Source organism: Grampus griseus (genome assembly GCF_964374135.1).
Source record: "Grampus griseus genome assembly, chromosome: 7".
Taxonomy (NCBI): Eukaryota; Metazoa; Chordata; class Mammalia; order Artiodactyla; family Delphinidae; genus Grampus; species Grampus griseus.
The window spans coordinates 52,193,807-52,207,390 of NC_139001.1; positions in this window are offsets into that span (position 1 = coordinate 52,193,807).

Consider the following 13,584-nt stretch of genomic DNA (forward strand, 5'->3'; position numbering starts at 1 on the left):
ACTGACTTGATAAATAGCAAGACCATCCACATTCACATGGTCCAAGCCAGAAAATGTCAAGTCAGCACAGACTTGCTCTTCTTCATTTCCACTCCAGTGACAGCCCAGGTCCTTTATTTTCTCTTTGTATCAATATAACTGCAGTAGTCTCTTTACTGGGCTCCTTACTGCTGGTTTCATCTTCAAATGATTTTTTACACTCCTGCCAGAGTGGTCTTTCTAAAGCAGTATTTGTCACACTTTGTAACTTTCAAAAATGTTTTTTTCTTTACCTTCTATACAGTTCCATGAAGATCTTATCAAACTTTACTTTCTGCTGTGTATATCACAAAAACAAGAGGTATCGTGGTATGCTTTGAAAAAGCGAATCCCCCAAGATCTGGGCATGGCTCTCCATAGGCCCTCCCGCTTCAAGAACTAATACTGTTGCTAGCATAAGTTTGCTTAAAATTCCTCAATGGTTCTACATTACCTAGCATTGATGTTCAAATCTGTGATTTTCATAACGGTGGTGGTTTTGCTCAAGCTGGGGTCCCATTCTCTCACAGATCCCATGACTAAATAAAAATATATTTTACATTTGTATTTTCACTTTCATGATGATCTAAGATGATATAAACAAGTGTATTCTGGAAGATCTCAATGACTACCTTATTTAGTGTCCTTGTCTACTTTTATGTTTATGAGAGCATGCCCAAAAAATAGTATAACTTTTTGTGTTGTGGGTGAATTATAAAAGAAAATAATGAAATGTGGCAGAGATTACAAGTTGTCTACCAATAATCTGTCACAGTCTGTTGTTCCCTTTTCCTCAGTAATAGAAACACTGCCTTTAATAAAGGCTCTTATTTCCCAGCATCCCTTGCAGCTAGGTGTGGCCATGGGATATAATTAAACTTGGAACATGCAACCTGTGGGGAGTGCCCTTAAACAAAGAAATCATGACCTTTTCCTTCCCTTTTCTCTGTTCTGTTGTGTGGAATGTAGTCCCATGACTGGAGTTGGAGTACCCCTCTTAGATGATGAGATACTTAGTGTTCATTTAGGGCCATTTAGGGCAGAGCAACAGGATAGTGTAAAAGAAGCCTGAGTTTCTGACACTGTGGAGACTATACCAAGGCTGTATCACCTTCCCAGACTTATATAAGAGAGTAATAAACATCTATGCAGTTTAATTATTTGGGTTACTGCCACTTGTAAATGAACTTAATCCTAATAAGTACATGGAATCAATATCCAAAAAATTTTTAAGTGGAGGTCAGACGACATCCAAGTGGGCTGTATAAACTAGCATTCACAGTAGTTCAAATAGGAAAAAATGTTGGATGAACTGAGTCATCACATGATATACAATCTTATCCATATGCTAAACCCTGAAGATCTAGCACTACAGCAGCAGGAAGAATCATAGTCACTAAGAAAGCAACAATTTATCTCAACAAACAACATCATCGCACAATTGAAATTGATGTTACTAGATTTAAATTTCATTGGTTTCACAATTTTTTGTTTGTATTTTATTTAGAAATAATTGTGGTCAATTAAAATTTATTTTTCCTACAAAAATGGTCCATATGTTCATTAATTTTAGAAACACTGACTAGGAGAGCTTACTATAATGTCTAATTCTCAGTCCACAGAATCTGATTAAATGGGTCTCTGGTGGGACATAAGAATCTATAATTTTACTAAGTGTTCTAGGTGATTCTAATGTAGCTAGTGTCTGGAAACAAATTGGTATATCTGAATTCTTAAATTGGTTCACAAATTCTTTTAAGATCTGACCCTGCCAATCCCTCTAGCTTCTTTTCGGTCTCACTGTCACCACACACCCTTTTCCTTACAACTATAATAAACAACTTGATGCCTCTGAAGTTGTAAACTCTGTTTCTGCCTTGTGCTTTGACATACATCTATCTAAGATTTCCTCAAGCTTCCCTTTAGTTGACAAAATCCTATTTATCCTTCAAAATCAGTCATGACTTCCTAAAAGAAGCTTCCTCTCATCCTCCTACTACCCCTCCTCTGTGCTAACAGCACCCAGAACCAACTGCTATTTCTGTTCATTTATCACCCTCTATTATCATGATTGGTTTGTCTATCCTATTAGACCTTACATTTCTGGAGCCTAGTGTAATGCTTGATCATAATAGGGGCTCAACAGATGCTTTCTAACTGAATTAATGGGAAAGTGAATGAATGAAGTAGTGAACAAAACATATAATACATTCCAAACATATAGAAGTTCTTAACATTTTAAGATAGATGCATCTAAGCATAGTGGTAAGGGTACTATAAATACTAAAGTACTGGAGTTTTGTTTGTTTATTTATTTTTTTGCATTATCAGGAGTTTCATCAAGAGCTTTGAAATAAATTTACCCACATCACACAGAACACAACAGGGCATTGTAATCTACTAAGATTGATTATAAAAATTTCCACCGAAAATCAGACTATAATGATGTGTTTCTCCACAGAAGACTGAATTTTATATAGTGAGCAGCCCCATTCCAAATACCCAAAATATGACTGGACAAATTTCAGGACAGAATGAAAACAGATGTACTATATAGCACACAATGTTATGTTGTATTAGTTATTTATTGCCATGTAACAAAAACCCCCCAAACTCAGTGTGTGGAAACAACAAACATTTATTACCTCACACAGATTCTGTGGCTCAGGAATCTGGGAGTGGCTTATCTGGATGGTTTTGGCTCAAGGTTACTCCTGAGATTACAGTCCAGCTGTCAGCCAGAGCAGTAGTCTCATCTATAGGAGTATCCACTTCAGAGCTTACTCACGTGGCTCTTGGCCGGCCTCAGAAGATTCACTTCCAAGATTACACATATGCATCTTTTCACAGGACTGCCTCACTTATGGCAGTTGGCTTCCCCAAGGTGAGTCAAGAGAGAGCAAGATTCAAAATAGAACAAGAGAGTGAGCAAGAGTACCCAAGACAGAAGCCACAGTCTTTTTATAACCTCATATCAAAAGGGGTAAAACATTACTTCTGCCACATTGTATTTTTTAGAAATGAGTCACTAAGTCCAGCCCACACTCAAGGGGAGATAATACACAGTATGAATACTAGGAGGTGGGGATCATTGGGGGCCATCTCACAGGCTGCCAACCAAAAACATACTCTCTGTATTTCAGATATATTTTAAACAGAACAAAATAACAGCATGTTACAGGTTAATTACATAGGCATTTAGTTGATGGAAACAAATAATAAAGAAGAAAGGCCTAGGGAGTTCCCTGGTGGTCCAGTTGGTAAGACTCCGCTTTCCCAATGCAGTGGGACCCAGTTCGATCCCTGGTCGGGGAACTAGATCCCTCATGCATGCCACAACTAAGAGTCTGCATGCCGCAACTAAAGATCCCGCATGCCGCAAGAAAGATCCCATATGCTGCAACTAAGACCCGGTGCATCCAAAATAAATATATAAATAAATATTTTTTTAAAAAAGAAGAAAGCCCTTAAAATAATGTTTAAACCCAATTTTCCCAGTTTTATTGAGATATAATTAACTTAGAATATTAAATTAGTTTCAGGTGTACAACATAATTATTTGATATATGTCTACACTGCAAAATGATTACCACAATAAGATTAGTTAACAACCGTCACCTCACATAGTTACATCTTTCCCCCTTATGATGAGAACTTTTAAGATCTACTCTCTTAGCAACTTTCAAATATACAATATCTATTAACTACAGTCATCATATTGTGCATTACATCCCCAAAACTTATTTATCTTATAACTGGAAGTTTATATTTTTTGATTAGCTTCACCTAATTCCCCCACCCCCACCTCTGGCAACCACCAGTCTCATCTCTGTTTCTCTGAGTTTGTTTTTTTTTAGATTCCATATAGGATCTTGTCTTTCTAAACTGAGGGTTTAAAATGAATTCATGTTATGTAGAGGTGGCTTCTGTGATAACATATTGTGGGTGCAATCCACCTAACAGTCATTAAAACAGTTATAGTTTATGCCTATTTTGGAATTAGAGTCAGGTTAAGGCATTAGTTCTAAATACAAGTCAGGTTCCTTACCATCAAACTATAGCAACTGAAAACAATCATTTGCTGTAGATATTGTATACTCTATTTAACTATTACCATTAGCATCATTTGACTTTTCCTCTTAACTGAAGGGGAAATAATATTCTTTTAATTACTAGGTTAACCATATTCTACCTACACCCTAACATATGTCTCTAGGCGGTTCAGTATGATTCCTTAAAATAAACTAGCAGTAAAGTAACCATGAAGTATTAACTGTCTTCTGTTTCTGATGTGCTCAAAGAAATAAATATTAGTTTAGTTAGGAACAGAAGATTTTGAATTTCATATTGTTAAAAAACAGCAAAAAACAAACAAACAACAAAAAACCCCTTAATATCCATGTCTGAATCATAGCAGAAATTTCCAATCCTGTTTAAAAGCAATTTTATGTTATTAGCTTCATTTTCTTCATTCATATTTAATAGTAGAACTAGACCTACAATAGGAAAAACACATATCCATTATTTGTTGTATCCTTTCTTAAATGAGTTTCTAAATTGAATACACTTTAATATATGTGAGTCTCAGTCCTAAATTTTCTAATCCTTTTTGATGGAGGTCTATTTTGGGTTCTCCAAAGCCCTGAGACCCTTGGGAAAGGGGGGCTGTGATGGTCAGAGGGGAGAGGAATGCTGAAGGTGGATACTGAGAGTGAGAATTTGAGCACCTAACCCAGAAGCAAGTTAGCATCACGGCAGCTACTAGAAATCAACGAGATCAGGTTTTATAGGGGGGTCAATCAGGGACTCCTATTTCAGGCAATCAAATAGGATTTGGTGAACTCCTTTGGGGGTTTCAAATAAGTAGAGAAAGTACACAGTCTAGTTGGAGAGAGAAGACAAATCCGTAACAAGATGGCAATACAAGGTAACATATAATAGACAATAAATAGTATTGCAATTGGGCAACCCGCTATCTTTTTATCCATTTATTTTACTCCACCATGTTCCCCAAATTATTTAAGGTAGCTTACAAAAATTTCATGAATATCACATTAAAAAATACTCATATAAGGCTTCAAAAGAGAAGGGGCTTCCCATGGGTGGGTTTTAAAAGGAAGAACTGATGTAGATAAGCAGAGAGCAGTGGAAAGCACTGTAGTCAGGAAACAGGAAAACAAGAAAGGTGATAGTTCTCTTGTGTGTCTGGGGACAACAGTTTATCTCAAATGAGAAAATTAAAGTTAATAGCTTCTATGAGTTTGCTAGGACTGCCATAACAGAGTATCACAAGCTGAGTGCCTTAAACAACAGAAATGCCTCACATGGAGTCCAGAAGTCTGAGACCAAGTAGTTGGCATAGTCATGCTCCCTCGGAAGGTACAAGCAAAGCATCTGTTCTAGGGTTGTCTTCTAGCTTGTGGTATTTCCTTGGCTTGTGGCAGCATTAACTCCAATCTATACATGGCGCTCTCCCTCTGTGCATATGCCTGTGTCCAAATTTCCCCTTTTGATAAGGATACTAGTTATATGGATTAGCAATCCACCATACCCCAGAATGACTTTTTGTTCACTATTACATCTATTTCCAAATAAGGTCACTATTTTCCCTGTTTCCAAATAAGGTCATATTTTGAGATCCTAGGGGTAGAGACTTCAACATACAAATTTGGGGGGGACACAATTCAACCCAAATCAAAGTCCAAGGAGTCTACTGAGTCTGTAGGCAGTGGTGAGCTTCTAAGTGATAATTTTTTTTTCTGTTCTTTTTGTATCAGGAAACTGATGTGTTCCGACAGATCTTTTAGAAAGATGTATCTGGTTGTAGTGGGCAATAGTAGTTCTATAACCTGGAGGCAGAGGCTAACTTTAGGCTGTTCAAGGGCTACAATCTAGTACATAGCCTACAAGGGGCAGCATGATCTGGCCACCCTACCTTGCCAGACTCAGGGTAGACCTCCTCTCTTTGTCCTCCATCCAAATGGCTTTGCCCCAGTATTCTGAATGCCCCAGGTCCTTTTCTCCTCAGTTTCTTTGAACATACTGTTCTTTATGCCTAGATTGCTTCTCCCTGCTTCCTGTAGTTAATGCCACCACTTCAGAGCTCAAGGCAAATGGCACCTTCTCAAGAAATCTTCACTTGAGCCCTCCAGACTAGATCTGCCTCTCTAGTTACTTTCTGTTAACAATTCTTAGTTCTTCCAGACTAGGTGTTCCATAAATATTTGTTGCATAAAAGAGGTAATAAAAACCTGTCATAGGGTGGGCGCTATGGGAATGGAAAAGAAAGGACTGTAAACAGGTTCAGGAGAGTTTATGATTTGGTAACTGGATATGGTAGGTAAAGAAGGAGAAAGTCAAAGCTAGCTCAAAGGTTTCAAGTGTGAGAGAAGGATAGTACCACTGGTAGAAATGAAGCTAATGGAAGCTAGGTTTGGAGTCCCATTTTTAATGTAAGAAGGATGATGATACACTTAAGTAGAAACATGTACCAATCAAAGAAAGGAAGGTAAACAGATATTTGAGGTTGACATATGGGTCTCATGCTGGTTCCAAGAAACTCTAATAATCACTGTTGAGGGATGAGAGGTTATATCTCATTTGATCTGCATTTCTAATACTGTATCTTCACAGCCATTTTTCTAACATATGTATTTTTTATTATTAAAATATTTTTGTTTGATTCAGATAATTTGGATAATAAAGAAAAATATAAAGAAGATCTGGTAAGCTAGGTAAACATGTAGAAACTGGCTTGCTTACAATAAAAATATGTAAGTTGGTATAATACCTCTGGATGGTCATTTGAAAATGTGACATAAAACACTTAAAAATAGCAATATTCCTCATATCATTTCTATGTTTAGGAATTTACTCAAAATAATTAATCAAATATTATTTGTAATATTAATTATTAAATATTTATATAATATTTGTATAGAAGGATGCAATCTCTTTACCTAGATATGACTGCTATATGGTTGAATTTCCTTTCAGTAATTTAAAAATATTGAGTCTTAATTTTAAAACTTCAGATCATATATACATGTAATGCATCAAACTCTACCTTTTTGCACCCTATCTTTGATTATAACTATGTATTAGGTTATGTCCTAACAATTTAATAATTAGGCTATTCCCATTTTTTTCTTTTATAAATATGCTATTACAAACATCACTTTATATAGATCTACTTTATCCAAAGGAGGTGATCAGATGTGAGCACAAAGTAGAATTGCTGTGCCTTTAAAAACTCTTGATACATTATCAAATGATCATCCAAATGGTTGAACCAACTTACATTCTCACTACCAGGGTATTACATTTTATAGTGACACCAAATTCTGGCCAAATTTAAAAGCTACCTCTGATTAGATCTAGGTGACTCACTGGGTCCATTCAATGTCAAACAGCCATTTTTCTGGGCTTCAAGAAAGGAGAGAAGGAAAGGAGGTCACCACTACACATCGGTCATTAGTGCCATAAATTTTAGGATAAATGGACTTAAACCAATGTAATAAGTGTTTCAGTCTATTTACATTGAGTTAATTTGAATTGCATATAAATTGCATATATAATTGCATATATAAACATAGAACTAACATCTATCTTGGAAATGTCTTATTACCCTCCACTTTTATATTTTAGAGAATCATTAGTTTTTGATTGAGGCATTATAGCACTATATGTGCAATAGGTGAATATCAGCATTTTTTTAAAATAGATCTTTATTGAAGTATAATTGCTTCACAATACTGTGTTAGTTTCTGTGTGCGCCAAAGTGAATCAGCCATATGCATACATATGTCCCCTTATCCCCTCCCTCTTGAGCCTCCTTCCCACCCTCCCTATCCCACCCCTCTAGGTGGTCACAAAGCACCGAGCTGATCTCCCTGTGCTATGCAGCTGCCTCCCACTAGCTAACTATTTTACATTCGGAAGTGTATATATGTCGATGCTACAACCACTATGGAGAACAGTATGGAGGTTCCTTTAGAAACTAAAAATAGAACTACCATATGACCCAGCAATCCCACTACTGGGCATATACCCTGAGAAAACCATAATTCGAAAAGAGACATGTACCACAATGTTCATTGCAGCACTATTTACAATAGCCAGGTCATGGAACCAACCTAAATGTCCACTGACAGATGAATATCAGCATCTTAACTGCACAGTAGCCCCTCAGTATCTGTGGGGGATTGGTTCCAGGACTCCCTCACCCCCAAGGATACCAAAATCCGAGGATGCTCAAGTCCCTTTTATAAAATGGTGTAGTATTTGCATATAACCCACACACATCCTCCTGTATACTTTTTAAATTAATTAATTAATTGGCTGTGTTGGGTCTTTGTTGCTGCACGCGGGCTTTCTCTAGTTGTGGCGAGTGGGGGCTACTCTTTGTGTGGTAAGCGGGCTTCGCATTGTGGTGGCTTCTCTTGTTTCAGAGCACAGGCTCTAGGTGCGTGGGCTCAGTAGTTGTGGTGTACGGGCTCAGTTGCTCCGGCATGTGGGATGTTCCCGGACCAGGGCTCGAACCCATGTCCCCTGCATTGGCAGGTGGATTCTTAACCACTCTGTCACCAGGGAAGTCCCCTCCTGTATGCTTTAAATAATCTCTAAGTTACTTATAATAGCTAATACAATGTAAATGCTATGTAAATAGTTGTAAATACAATGTAAATGCTATGTAAATAGTTGCCGGCATAGGGCAAATTTAAGTTTTGCTGTTTTGAATTGTTTGAATTTTTTTTTCTGAATATTTTTAATCCATGGTTGGTTGAATCCTCAGATGTGAAACCCAGGCAAAGAGCTAGCTGTATATGTTGGTCTTTCGCTGATTGCCCTCTGCTCTCTGGTGTATTTAGAGGTGGAGTCACCAGTATTAACAGTTACCAAAAGGAAACTATTCCGAGGACATTTTTCTTCCCAAATTGGGAGTCAGACTAAATAAGCCATGCTCAAACGTATTATGCAAGGGTTATTCTCCAATGAACTCTTACATATTACATCATGGGTGTTTTTAAACTGGGAGCATAACTTATTACATTGCATTTGCTGCACTAGAAACTATGAAAAGCCTCTTTGCAGAGACAGATGAGAATCCCATTTTCTAGAGAAGAGATAAGTAATGTTGGGCAATTTGGAGAAAAGCTCTCTACTGCTCTTTGTTCTGAAACAGAGAAAAAAATTAAAAGGCAAACAAAAATAGACAAAGACAGAATGGAAACTGAACATCACTCTAGAAAAGCAGCACAACCAGGAAGAGCAAAATGTAATTACCTCAAAATGGCAGGTAACTCTGAAATTAATTTTTTTTTTTTTTTTTGTGGTACGCAGGCCTCTCACTGCTGTGGCCTCTCCCGTTGCGGAGCACAGGCTCCGGATGCGCAGGCTCAGTGGCCATGGCTCATGGGCCCAGCTGCTCCGCGGCATGTGGGATCTTCCCGGACCGGGGCACGAACCCACGTCCCCTGCATCGGCAGGCGGACTCTCAACCACTGCGCCACCAGGGAAGCCCCCAATTTTTTTTAAGTTGAAAGTTCCTTTATATTTGATTGCCTCAACTAAGATAGTTTTACAGTTTTTAATTATGCCCTTTCTCTCTCCACAAACACAACAAAAATTAATTTTACATTCACAAAAAGCTTTTATGTGAACATCAATGAGGAGCATTTTTTTCTGCATGGATGAAGAAATTTGGCTTAGAAATTTGATTAGTTATACATGTTTGGAAACAGCTTATACATAATACAACGGCTTCCACTTAAACATGAGGTTGTGATTATATACATCTTTGCAGATGTGAAATTTAAATATAACATTCACTAAGTGACACAATACATTTATTTAAAAACTCATAGCACAGTGCCTGTACTTTGCTATTTTAAGACTTTTTGGTAAATGTTAAGAATTCATCAGTAGAGCCAATTCTATCCAATTTTTGATAGAGCTTTTAGATGAGTCTGGTAAGTGCTACCCAACCAATATTTATTTTCCCCCTCCACCCTTACTAACAAATTCTCACTTTGCTCAAGGCAACAAAGTGCATCACTAAAAATACTGACCTCCTGATGCTGCCTGTCATCCAGGCAGGTAACATGACACACTCTGGCCAAAGGTAAGCAGAAGTCTGCTGTGTATGTGCTCTCCTAAAACAGATAACTACTCCTTCACTCTTCCATCTTATTCTTTTCTGAAACTTAGATGTGAAATGGAGGGGTATAAGAACCATCTTGCAATCGCGAGGCAACAAGCGTGATGAGGATGGCTAGGATGGTGGAAGACAAAGATGTAAGGAGCCTGGGTCCCTGATGATGTCACTGTGTATCCCTATGTCCACATCCTAGACTTCTCATAGCTAGTCTGTTTTATCATGACATGAAAAAACTCTTCTGTTTAAGCCACTGTGGTAGAATTGTCTATTGTTTGCAGCTATGCACATTCCAAACCTCATACAGTGACCAATAATTTTACAAACTCTTTTCACTTTCTACTTAGAAAAGGAAGGGGTGGGGAGAGAAACATTTTATTTAGAATAGTGAAATACTTCCATACAGTTTGTAGATAGCTACTGCCCCAAGGCTTCCAACTGCCAGACCCTTGCCCCAATGGTCTTGATTATTCCTCTGAGACCTACTGAACTTCCCAAGATCCAGCATGAACCCCAGGTCAATGGCAGGCACAGCAAAGGGTCTCCAGAACGCTGCACCCTAGAGGTCCTGCATCCTTCCAGATAGGTCTTTCTCATGCCTTAAGGTTGTTAAATATTATGAATGTCATCTCAGATGAATGCCCCTTTCTTTCAGTTCTAACTAGATATCCATGAACTTATTTTCTTTATGGCAGATAATACGGATAATAAGAGTCTTTTGTTCAGTTTTGGATCTATCAATTTTCTATCTAATTTTCTGTATCCAATGTTATTCAATCTTATGCTCCAGGGACCTGTACCTTGGTCAGGCCTCATGTCTCCTGTCTTACCTCCTTGCTGCTTTAACTAAGGGATGGAAAAGAACTTGGATTGAACTGGAAAAAACCATGAGTCATCTGTGTTTAATACACTCACCATCATAAAGCAGGTATTTCTTACTCTCTCCAAATACTCAGTTTTATAAAGTCTCAGTTCTTTCTATGATCACTTTAAGCCAAAGAACATGTATTTGGCTTCCTTCCTTTCTCCTTACGGATGTCACAAGAAGGCATTCTTGAAGCCTACATTTACTTTTCCCCCTCTTATTCTTTTTAAATTTTACATCTCTTTGTAGGGGGAAAAAAAGAACCCTATTTTTACTTTTCCACCTCTATTTCATTTCTACTCTCTATTTTCCTCTCCCAAATCTTTTCCTAATTAGATGCAATGAGAGGGGATCACCATTGTCTTACATTAGAGCTGAAATTCTCACAGTCATTGAAAATATATACAGAAGGGAATTTCGTAGGTGGACAGGGTAAGGAAGAGATTACTGAATTCAGTGAGCTGCTCTGTTAGGTAACAATTTTTAAAGTGATTTCAAATTATACTATAATATATATGGGTTAAAGGATAGATTTTTTTAAAGGGTGAAATCATAACTCTCATACAAATATAAAATGAAGATATGTCAAAGATTTTATTTAACTCACTAATTAATGAGGGAACAAGCAGATGCTATAAGCAGTTCAAATGACAACTTACAGTCAGATGAGGAATGCTGAAATGAATATATAAATGGATAAAACTGGCCAAAAGAAGCCACTGTCCACAGGGCAATAATCAAGCATTCCACCAGACATAGTTTGCATTTCTATGGACAGGAATTACTTGCATTACTATCCATTTTCTACAAGTTAATTTCTATATCTACAAAGTTGTAAAATAGCTCAAAGACAAGCAAAGGTGGTCACTAGCTGTATAAACTAGCAAGGACATCCCATAATTTCCAAGCCTTTCACAGTTTTTCCTTATACATGGAACCTGGTGCAGTATAACCAAAAGGTGGTGCTCTTTCCTGACTCCCATCCTGGAAACTGGCTTATTAGTCTTTCCTAGGAGATAAAAATGGGAGTGAGGGATAGTGGGGAGAGAAGACAGTTTCAAAGGTCAAAACTTGGAAACTGAGTAAGAGTGAGGCAAACTGTCCTTTCTCACTTGACTTGCGGTGGTGTTAAGAGCTTGGGCCCTAGAACCACAGCATATAGTTCAAATCCCATTTTTATCACTTTGTACACAGAGTTGCCTATTAGGCAATTCACTTAATCCTTTGAAGCCCCAGTTTCTTTATCTAGATAATGGCATTATTAGTAGTACCTAAGTTTGTTGATGGGGATCAAGTGAGATGACCTAAGTAACAGGCTTAACATAACTGGCATGGCAAAGTGCCCAATAAATATTAGCTGTCATCGTTAATAGTTTTTTCAACATTATACTTTTAAGTGAAACTAATATGTCCAAGCTAAACAAGCTCAGGTATATAATAACATCAAATTAATTTTTTAAACAGCTTTGTTTAGATATAATTGGTATATAATAAAGTGGATATACTTGAAGTATACAATTGAAGAAGTATACAATTGAAGTTTGGCATCTGTGTACAGTAGTAGTCCCTTATCTGTGGGAGGATATGTTCCAAGACCCCTAGTGGATGCCTGAAACCTTAGATAGTACCGAACCCTATTTATACTATGGTATTTCCTATACATATATACCTATGAAAAAGTTTAATTTATAAATTAGGCACAGTAAGAGATTAACAATAACTACTACTACTAATAAAATAGAACAATTATAACAATATACTGTAAGAAAAGTTATGTGAATGTGGTCTCTTTCTCAAAATATCTTATTGTACAAATTTAATGCCTTTTCCATCTTAACTTAGCACTTATCACACACCTTTGCAGTTTGAAGTGCCACAGTAAAGCTAGCGTGAATTTCTTTTTCCTTTTGCACTATTTTACGGATAGAAGATTGGTAGATCTTTGGCAACCTCAGATATGACTTTTTCTGTTCCTTATTAAGTCAAGCACTATCACCTTTTTACTTAAAGAAAGCACTATGGCTGGCTTCTCTTTGGCATACTGGAATTGCCAGCATCATTACTCTTGGTACTGGGGCCATTTTTAAGTAAAGTAAGGGTTATTTGAATGCAATCACTGAGATAGGCAACAGTCGATCAGGTAACTGAGATGCCTACTAAGTGACTAACAGGTGGGATATGGAGGACAAAGGGATGATTCACCTTCTAGGCAGGATGGAGTGGGACAGCATGAGATTTCATCATGCTACTCAGAACAGCACGCAATTTCAAATTTATGAATTGCTGATTTCTAGAATTTTCTATTTAATACTTTCAGACCCCAGTGACCTCAGGTAACTGAAACTACAAAAAGCAAAACTGCAGATAAGAAGGAACTACTGTATTGTCAAATCATCGCCGTAATGAACAGAGCCATCACCTCCAGCAGCCCCCGAACTCTATAATTTCTCCCTCCCACCCTCCCCTATTTCCCATCCTCATTCCCAGACAACTACTGATCTACTTTTTGACACTATAGATTAGTTTACATTTTCTAGAATGTTTA